Genomic DNA, 10,155 nt, shown 5'->3' with positions numbered 1-10,155 from the left:
TTTTGAGCTCTACATCAACTTTTCAAGTCTGGTCCAGTAGGTATTTTTGCACTACAACCTATTTAAATATTCCTTTAAAAATTCTTCCAAGTGTTTGGAGATGTCAGTAGTTGCCTATAATTCAACTTTATGCTAAAACCCATTGGTGTTCTTTGAAATATTTGAGTGAATCAACCTCATTTTTATTCTGCTCCAGTTTGGTGATTTGTACTGCAACCCTGATTTATCTTGCTCTAGTAACCCTGAGCTTTTTCCTACTTATAAACCACCCTGCAAAACCCTTAAGTCCAGGAGAGTGGACCCATTGGAGGATTTTAAGTGCATGCAATAAGGCCTTCTTCTTTCTGCCCAAAACTGAAAGTTTGCAAAGCTTGCACTAGCAAGTTTCTGGTTTTGCCCAAATGATCTTGCCATCATCACCTACATCTAGGGAGACCCTGATCTGGAGTTTTTGGCCACTCCAAAAGTTGCCTAGATGCACTCAGCTTTTTGTCGAACACCTTGTGTGCAGGAACAGTTTTGGCATGTTTTCTAGTTTGCATTATGATCTTGAGCCCCTGACACATCCAGCATGTCCACTAAGCTCCTAGCTATCCCTAACCCTGGCCTGTTAACTACCAGCATCATCCAAGCTCTCTAGGATACCCTGGCATTACGTCGAGCATGTCCCGTGCGTGCTCTGGGCGCGCCCAGAGCGCACGTTTTGCACGTGCGGGCGCCCGAGCCGCCGCGTCGCACGGTCGCCTCTCCGTGCCCGCTCGCAGCCAGCACGCCCGCCCTTTCCCTCGCCGCAGAGCCACCCCTGGAGCCCCACAGTACCGCCGTCAGGTCGGCCACGGCGGCTAGCGACCGGCCACAGTGAGCCCCTGCCATGGACGGCGCCGCCTGAGCCGCAGCAGCGCGCCAGCTGCCCCCTTGTACAACCCGAGACTATCCTCAAACCCGTCCGCTAGTGCTCGTCGCCGCCACGTCGCCCTGGCCACTACAGAACGGCGACTCGCCGTCGTTCTTATCCACCACCGCGGAACCAGCCCCGTCGCGCTATAAAAGGAGGCCCCCGAGCTCCTCCGAGCACTCAGGCGACCCCAGGCCACCCCCATTGCACCCCCTCAGCCAGCAATCGGCGGATGGTAGCCGTCTTCCTCACCTCCGGCAGGATCGGCCGCCGCCACACTCCGGTTCAATGCGACGCAACCAGGGCCTCCCCCACCCATCCAACGCCGCCGTCCGACTCCCCTCGACTGTACGGAGCTGCCCAGCCTCTCAAACGCGACCAAGAACCACCATAGCCCGAAACCCCCAAACCACCCGAAACCTCCTCCGCCGCGGAGCTCGCCGCCGGTGACTCCTTCCACCCCCGACGACCCAGCGACCACCGGGAGGACCGCCCCAGTCTGGCAGATCCATCCCCGCCCTCAGGACCCCGCGGAGAGGCGCCGTTCGTCGACGGCGATCGCCGGAGCCCTGCCTCCGTTCGGGCAGAGGAAGAGGAGGGAGACGAGAATAGTCAAACCTGACCAGTGGGCCCCCTGGACCCACTGTCAGTGACCCAGCCCCGCCACCACGTGTTTAAGTGATCGCGTAACCCCCTGAAGTACGTCTCCTCAGCTTTGAAAGCGTATTCTGTTTCGAAACGTTTTCTTTTTCTGATTTTATTAAAAACAGAACTTTGATTGGCTATATCTTTTAAAATAAAACTCCAAATGAGTTGATTCCTTTTCCTACCTCTCTCAAATTTCATCTAGTTTATTTTAAGATTTATTTCAAAAATATTTAGGACAACTTTTTGTACTGTTTTTGAAACATATATTATTTGAATATTTTTCAAAATAGGAAATGGAGAGAGAAGAAAACTTTCAAAAAGTTTTGGAATGCACCCTTCCTCTCCACAACCTGAAGGCAAGCATTCTGAACCCTGGCATAATATTTTTGTGTGGCGTTTTGATACGGTTACAACACCACCTTGACTTGGAGCATACGTCATTTTATGTGACGATAAAATCGTACGCATGAGTGCACAGTGGAGATTATTTGCTGTTAGAAATGGATATGCTGGTGATAGTGATCATCCTCGTGAGCTTTTCATGCATACCGGAAGGAAGCCGGGAAAGTCGTGGTCTTGGGTAGACACGAGCTTGTCCCTAGTTCCTCGTCGAGACGAGTGTGTCCGGTATAGCATGATGAGATGATGAGCGGTGTTTCTGTCTGTTAATGGGAATATATTGGTTATGCTAATCACTCAGAGAATACTTGGACCTCCTGAGTCGGCCGTAGATCGAGTCTTGTTCCAGTAAACCCCTATTTGTTTCGTACTACCACTTGTCCCTGCCGCAGGTAGGGTACGGTTCAGTAAGTTGTCAACCCCTTACCAAAGCACACACCGTACAGAGAGGCCATGGTGGAAGATACCGGCTGCATCCGGTAGGCATACCACCTGGTCCGGGGGCATGGGTGTTTCCGGTTGGGACCGAGAGGGGGGCACCCCTTAGAGCGCGTGATATAAATTTGATCCCATGCTACGTCGAGGTTGTAGCCTCCCCACTTAGAGTTTTGCTTGACAGGTGTCGTGGGTGATTCCAGACACCGGTAAGTTAAGCTAGTGTGTGCAGGTCAGGCGTGTTTTCAATTAAAAGACCGTAGGCGGAATTAGTCCCGATGGACTAAATAAATCAGTTACTCATGGGTAAAGAGTACACCCTCTGCAGAGGTTAAAACTATTTGGATAGCCATGTCCATGGGTAAGGACTACAGTCTGAGATGGACATAGTGACGGTCTTCGGATGGAGAAACGGCTAAACTAGAGCATAGTGACGGTCTTCGGATGGAGAAACGGCTAAACTAGATCTTTGTTTATGACCTGTGACACATGAGGACTATGATTATTAGTGACGGTCTTCGGATGGAGAAACGGCTAAAACTAGATCATTGATTATGACCTGTGACATATGAGGATTTTGATTTATTATTATTGTGGACTAACCATTTACATTATTTGAATTATCGAGTATCCCTGGGACGGTGCTACCTCCTGGATACTCACTGCGATTATCCTCTTATAAGCCCTTTATGTGGTGTCGCTCAGACGCCCGACTGTGGCATGCTTGTTATTATTATTATTTATAAGCCCTTTATGTGGTGTCGCTCAGACGCCCGACTGTGGCATGCTTGTTATTATTATTATTTATAAGCCCTTTATGTGGTGTCGCTCAGACGCCCGACTGTGGCATGCTTGTTATTCCTTTTATTTATAAGCCCTTTATGTGGTCTCGCTCAGACGCCCGACTGAGGCATGATTTATCTTATTATCCTTTCGAGGCGTCGCTTCAGACACTCGATCGGTGCATTCTATATTTCTACTCCCGTAATTGCATATTCATATTTTTACCCGCATGCGTGTATCTTGGATTTCGTTTATTTCGTGACAGACGTTATGATCGTAGAATCTTTCGGAGCATGATTATCATCGTTATATTATACCCGTGTTCATAATGTTTGCGAGTACATTCAAACGTACTCACTGGCTTGTCCCTGGCTATTGTCTTGGCCAGATTTCTCGCATGGAGATAAGCATTGCGATGACAGCCCCGGAACCTACGCAATGATGATAGCAGCCTCGCGAAGATAGGAGTTATCCTGGTCAGCTGTTCTTGTGGGAAATGGAGTCCCATAGACACAGATGAACCACCAACCGCTTCCGCCATCAACCACTAGAAACCAAGTGTTGTACTCATAGGCCACAATGGTCTTGTACCATATATTTTGTACTTTGCTTGGAATTTCTGTATCAAGTTGGTGCCTCACCAGCTAACAGTAATCCTGGGGCTGGTGAGCACAAGGGCCATTTTTCTGGGAAATTAATATCCCGAAAAAACGGTCCTGACAGGATCGCCAAGAGGAGCCCGACTCTCCTCCGCCCAATAGGGGGCGCGGTTGCCCTCGCAAGCATGCCGCGACCCCTGCTGTGGTTCCCCGCGGGCGAGGGCAAGTCTCTTCGGGGTCCGGTGCCACTCCGGGCGTCAGAAGCGACGCTTCTCCTCATGGTGGGAGCCGATTGAGGCGCGGCGGCCTTGTTGATGACGGGAGGCGTGCCGTGGCTGCTAGGCCTCCCCGGACGCGCTTCCACTCGGCGGAGGTGCTGCCGGAGTTTGTTGTGTGGTCGGGGAACCCGACCAGCACCTGGCTCCAGCTTCCACACTTCTTTGCCGGAGAGCTGGCGGATTCGGTTCCCGCCGGCCTCTGGCTCCAGGCGGACGGCTGCTGCAGCAAGGCCTCGTGGTTGCGGTGGAGATTTCCGTCGCGAGCAACATAGCCCTGGCCCGCGGCTGGCAGACGTTCGCCCGTGCGCGCGGCCTGGGCAGGCGGTGCACCCTCCAGTTTAAGTATGACGGTGTCGCGACCCTCTTCGTTAGGGTGTTTGGGGAAGATGGCCGCCGCGCCGGGTGCTGCCCAGAGGACAACGACGGTGGCGAAGTGCTCGGCCTTGGCAACGGCCGCGACGAGGACGAGGGCGCGCTCACCCTTGGTGATGGTCGTGGCTCGTCTAGCAGCAGCGGCTCCTCCTCCGGTGAAGGCTCCAGCAGCGGCGGCTATGAGCAGCTGCCCCGTCGCCGTGCTCGCTTTGAGGGCGGTGGTGGGTCGTCGCGCCCCGGTGAAGCGCGAGGAGGACTCTAGCTGAGTTGGAGGGAGCGTTGGGGACTGATTCTCAGGAGTAGCGGCGGGTTTAGGGGCCGCTTTTGCCTGTTTTTCTTTCTTTTCTTCCTGCATCGCAAGAAACAAGTATGGGGCCCCGCGGGGGCGTATGATGAACCATAACACTTTTCCTGCCTTTGCTAAGTTAATCATTCTAAGTTGTGCTGCGGCATTAGAGCTTTACAAAGGCGTGTAAAGATAATTTAGCTCAGCGTGTCTGAAGTAGTTTCCACCTCGTGAGGCGCGCATCTCCAGCACCTGGTGGGACCTCCTTGCTGCAGACTTGGGGGCGTCGAGGTAATGCAAAAAATTGTTAAGAGACCCTTATTCTTCCTTGCTCAGGGCCCCAGGCATAGCCGGTCATGACCCAGCGCTCCACATCGCGTTACCTATGGGGCACAGACTTAAGAGAAGGGGGTGTGCCAGTTTGCAAGCTCGAATGAGGGTGCCTCTTGAAGACCAGGGGAAACACTTACGCGCGCACCCTGCCCAGCCCCCTCACGAGGCATGCGAGGGAGAGTGCGGGCCAAAACAAAGAACCGAGGAAAAAACAGAGAGATAAAGGGAATCGAACCAAGCCAACGAGAAACACCAGAATGCGAATTTCCATTAAAGAGGGGCAAGCCAACTACGGAAAGCAAAGGAGCAGCCGCGTCCGGCACCTAGTCTAGTCTTCTCACCAGCGCAGAGCTAAGTGCTGCCACTAGGACGTGGGAGGGAGCCCCCGAGGCCCGAGGGCGGCACTCCGGAGACTCCGGGGCGTGTATAGCCCCACTCATTATTACGTGAGAGTGTCACGGGTGGAGACCTTCACAGGCACTGGGCCTTGCTTCATGGGTAGAACTTCCAGAGGTGCTAGATGTTCCAGCCGTTCTGGATGGGGACCCCATCCTGCATCTCCAGGCACACGGCGCCAGGCCTGGAGACGTGGGCAACCCTAAACGGGCCCTCCCACATGGGCGAGAGCTTATGCAGCCCTTCCCTAGAGAGCACCCGCCTTAGGACGAGGTCGCCCACCTCGAGCGTCCTGGAGCGGACGCTGCGGTAGTGATACCGTCGCAGCGCCTGCTGGTATCTTGCCGCTCGGAGCGTGGCTTCACGGTGGCGTTCCTCCCCCAGCACAAGGTCCATCCCCCGCATGGCGTCCTGCTACGTCTCATCAAACGCTAGGACCCGCGCGGAGCGATGCTTGACCTCGTGAGGGAGAACCGCTTCTGCTCCGTAGACGAGGAAGAACGGGGTCTCGCCTATTGGCTTGGTGGCGGTGGTGCGGATGGACCACAACACGGACTGGAGCTCGTCGTGCCAGCCTCTGCCGTAGGCGTCAAGCTTCTTCTTGAAGGTCCATTGCTCTTGGGGTGTGCCACCGAAGCGTAGCAGATCTGCGTTCCAAGGTTAGCACAATATGTCTTCAAGAGATTGCTAGTGAACTGCGAGCCGTTGTTGGTGATGATGCGGTTAGGGACCCCGAACCGGCTCACGAGGCCCTTGATGAACTTAAGTGCGGACCCGGACGGGATGGTGCGGACGGCCTCTACCTCTGCCCATTTGGTGAACTTGTCGATGGGGACGTAGAGGTAGCGATAGCCCCGGGCGCTCGAGGGAACGGGCCTAGGATTGCCAGCCCCCAGACCACGAATGGCCATGAGAGTGGGATGGTCTGGAGGCCCTGAGCTAGCTGATGGATCTGCTTGGCGTGGAATTGGCAGGCCTCAAAGGACCTCACCAGCTTGGTCGCGTCGTTGAGTGCCATAGGCAGTAGAACCCGCTGCGAAACGCCTTGCCGACCAGTGTATGTGACGACGAGTGGTGCCCGCAGTCTCCGCCATGTATTTCAGCCAACAACTCATTCCCCTGCTCCTTAGAGATGCATCGCAAGGAAACATCATTTGGCCGCTTCCTGTATAGCTCACCGTCCTGGATGCAGTATGCCGTAGCCTGTCGGGCCACGCGCTCCGTGTCTTCCTCTTTTTCCGGCAGCGTCCCTAACGTCAGGTATTCCTTGAACTCCTCGGTCCAGCACCCCTCTCGAGGCTCGAGCGCCAGGAGCAGGTGCACTCCTATGGTCGGGCCACAGGCGGGGGCTCCCGAGGCCGGTGGTTGAGGGTGTTCCTCCCGAGGCGACGCCAGCCCCGCAGATGGGGGTGCTGCTGATGGCTTGAAAACCTGCTCTTCGAAGATGCCGGGCTCCTGGGGCAGACGCTTGGATGCCCTTCTGGCGATGTCATCGGCTTCCTTGTTCGTGCCGCGAGGCACGTGCTGCAGCTCCAGGCCCAAGAACTGCTTCTCCATCTTGCGCACCTCCGCGAGGTACGCCTCCATGTGCTCGTCCTTCGGCTCGTACACCTTGTTGGAGAAGTTGACGAGTAGCTGAAAGATGGTGAGACATTTTACCCCCAAGGCCATGGCGGCCTTGAGTCCAGCGATCAACCCCTCGTACTCGGCGATGTTGTTGGAGACCTTCTCGCCCCACTGGAAGCAGAGCTGCACGGCATAGTAGAGCTTGTCTTGGGTGGGCGAGATGAGCACGGCTCCAGCCCCCGCGCCTTGGCGTGCGAAGGCGCCGTCGAAATACATGACCCAACCATCTGGTGCTTCACTCCCCGGTGAGAGGGATCGGCCCTCGCTGACCTTGGGTTCCAGGGCGTCAGTCCATTCGGCCACGGAGTCGGCTAGGGCGGCCCCTTGATGACCCTGGTTGTGCTGAACTCGAGCTGGAATGCCTGAAGTTTGATGTTCCATTCGGTGACCCTTCCTGCGGCATTAGGGCTCCGGAGCACCCTCTCAAGTGGGTGAGCTGACACGACTTTAATCGGGTGGCCTTGGAAGTAATGGCGCAGCTTGCGTGAGGCCACCAAGAGAGCAAGAAGGAGCTTCTGTGGCATAGTGTACCGTGCTGACGAAGTATACTGGGTGCTCGATGAGGGCGGGAGCGCCGATGGAGCCTGCGTCTGCGGGGGGCAAGTCAGGTATCTCTTGAGGTCTTGAAACGCTAGGTCGGCCTCCGGGGTCCACTCGAATGGGCCCTTCTTCTTCATCAGCTTGAAGAACGGCAATGCGCACTCCCCCAGCTTGGAGATGAAGCACCCTAGCAAGGTCACGCAGCCCGCAAGCTTCTGCATTTCCTTGAGAGTTTGCGGTGGGCTCATGTCTTCTATCGCCTTGACCTTCTCTGGGTTAGCCTCGATCCCCCTATGGGACACAAGGAAGCCCAGCAGCTTGCCGGAGGGGACACCGAACACGCACTTCTCTGGGTTGAGACGCAGGTCCACCTGACGGAGGCTTGCGAAGGTCTCCTCCAGGTCCTGAATCAAAGTTCTCGCCTCCCGAGATTTTACCACGATGTTGTCGACGTAGGCTTCAACGTTTCTCCCGAGCTGCTAACCTAGGGCAATGTGCATCAGCCGTTGGAAGGTCACACCTGCGTTGCACAGCCCGAACAGCATGCAAGTGTAGCAGTACACCCCGCATGGGGTCAGTAAAGCCGTCTTCTCCACATCGTCCACCGCCATCTTGACCTGGTGGTAGCCCGAGAACGCGTCCAAGAAGCACAGCAGGTTGCACTCGGCAGTGGAGTCGACAATCTGGTCGATGCGCGGAAGCGGGAACGGGTCTTGGGGGCAGGCCTTGTTGAGGTTGGTGAAGTTGACACACATGCGCTCCTTCCCGTCTTTCTTTGGCACGACAACGGGGTTCGCCAGCCACTCCGGGTACCGGACCTCGCGAATGACAGTGGCCGCTTCCAGCTTGCGCGTCTCCTAGACAATGAAGGACTGCTTCTCCGTGGACTACCGCCGCGCCTTCTGCTTCACAGGGTGCACATTGGGGCACACCCTTAGGTGATGCTCGATCACCCCCCATGGGACCCCTACCAGCTGCTTGGGTTCCCAGGTGAATACCTCCTTGTTCGTGCACAGGAACCTCACCAATGCCTCCTCTTGATCCGGGTCGAGGTTGACGCCTATGGTGAAGGTGGCTCCTAAGGGTCCACCTTCCTCGACCGACACTTGCTTAGTTTTGGCCCGATCTTGAGTGAACAACTGCTTCTTCTTTGCGGTGGGGGCTCCTTAGCTCCAGGGGTGGCATCGTCGGCCGGGCGTGCTGCCGTGGCAGCTTTGAGGGCAAGCTTGAGCGCCGCCAGAGCCTCCTTGGTGTCTCCAGCTACGGCGAGGACGCCCTTGCTCCCGGGCATCTTCATGAGGTTGTAGGCCGGATGAGTTGCCGCCACTGAGCCAGGGCCGGGTACATGAGGATGGCGTTGTTTGGGAGGCCGATGCGCAATGTCAAAGTCGATCAGCTCGGTGCGGTAGTTGTCGCGAGTGCCAAAGGTCACAGGAAGGCAGATCTGCCCTAGGGGGCTGGCGGAACCGCCGCCGACCCCGGAGAAGGGCTTGGTGGGACGAAGCCGTTCATGCGGCACATGAAGCAAGCCGAAAGCTTCCACGGAGAGCACATTAAGGCCGTCCCCGCCATCGATGAGGGTCTTGGTGACGGCTACGTTACAGATGGTGGGCGTGCAAAGCATTGGGAGCACGCCCGAGCTGGTGGTGGTGACGGGGTGATCCCGCGAATCGAAGGTGAGGTCAGCCTTGGGCGCCGCCCAACCTGGGGGAGCTCCTTGCTGCATGGAGGCGGCGCCGATCTGGCGGAAGAACTGCTTGGTGTGACGGTCCGAGGGCGGTGCTTGTGAGCCGCCGAGGAGGGCTGTGACGGTGATGGGCACCGGTGCTGCGAACCGCGCGACAAAGAGGTCGCGCAGCTCCTCCCAAGATGCCACTGAGGATCCTGGGAGGGTGAGCAGCCAGGCACGCGGTGCGCTAGCCAGGGCCATGGGAAACTAGTTGGCCATGACCTTGTCGTCGCCACCAGCCTTCAGGACGGCCTCTTCGTATGCCAGCAAGGAAGGCTGACGGGTCCGCCGCGCCGTCGTAACGTGGCGGCATCTCCAGCTTGAACCTGGGCGGCCACTGTACCCGCCGCAAGGCGGGGGCGAAAGCTCTGAGCCCCCTGGCGCCGTCATGGGCGCCCGTCGTCCCATCCTGAGGAGCAACGCCGGCCATGGGGACAAAGCGTGGAGGTGGTGGAACGTGGATCGACGGAAGGAAAGCTTCAACGCACCCCTACCTAGCGCGCCAAATGTGGGATTGCGGTTTCTGGCAAAACCCTTAAGGTTCAAACTCTGGCGTGCGCACGAAGATCTCTCCCTCCCCCTAGCTCACTCACTCACCACGATCTCAAAGCTCAGCTCATCAAACTCGAAGAACAAGGGACACAAGAGTTTATACTGGTTCGGGCCACCGATGTGGTATAATACCCTACTCCAATGTGGTGTGGTGGATTGCCCTATAGGCTGAGGATGAACAAGTACAAGGGAAGAACAGCCTCCTGAGGGGAGGTGTTCTTGAGCTCTATGAGTTTGTGCATGTGAGGGTGGGATGGATATGATCCAAAGTCGGTCCCTTTCCT

This window comes from Aegilops tauschii, chromosome 3 (assembly GCF_002575655.3).
Source record: "Aegilops tauschii subsp. strangulata cultivar AL8/78 chromosome 3, Aet v6.0, whole genome shotgun sequence".
Taxonomy (NCBI): domain Eukaryota; kingdom Viridiplantae; phylum Streptophyta; class Magnoliopsida; order Poales; family Poaceae; genus Aegilops; species Aegilops tauschii.
Note: the sequence above shows the minus strand (reverse complement) of the source record.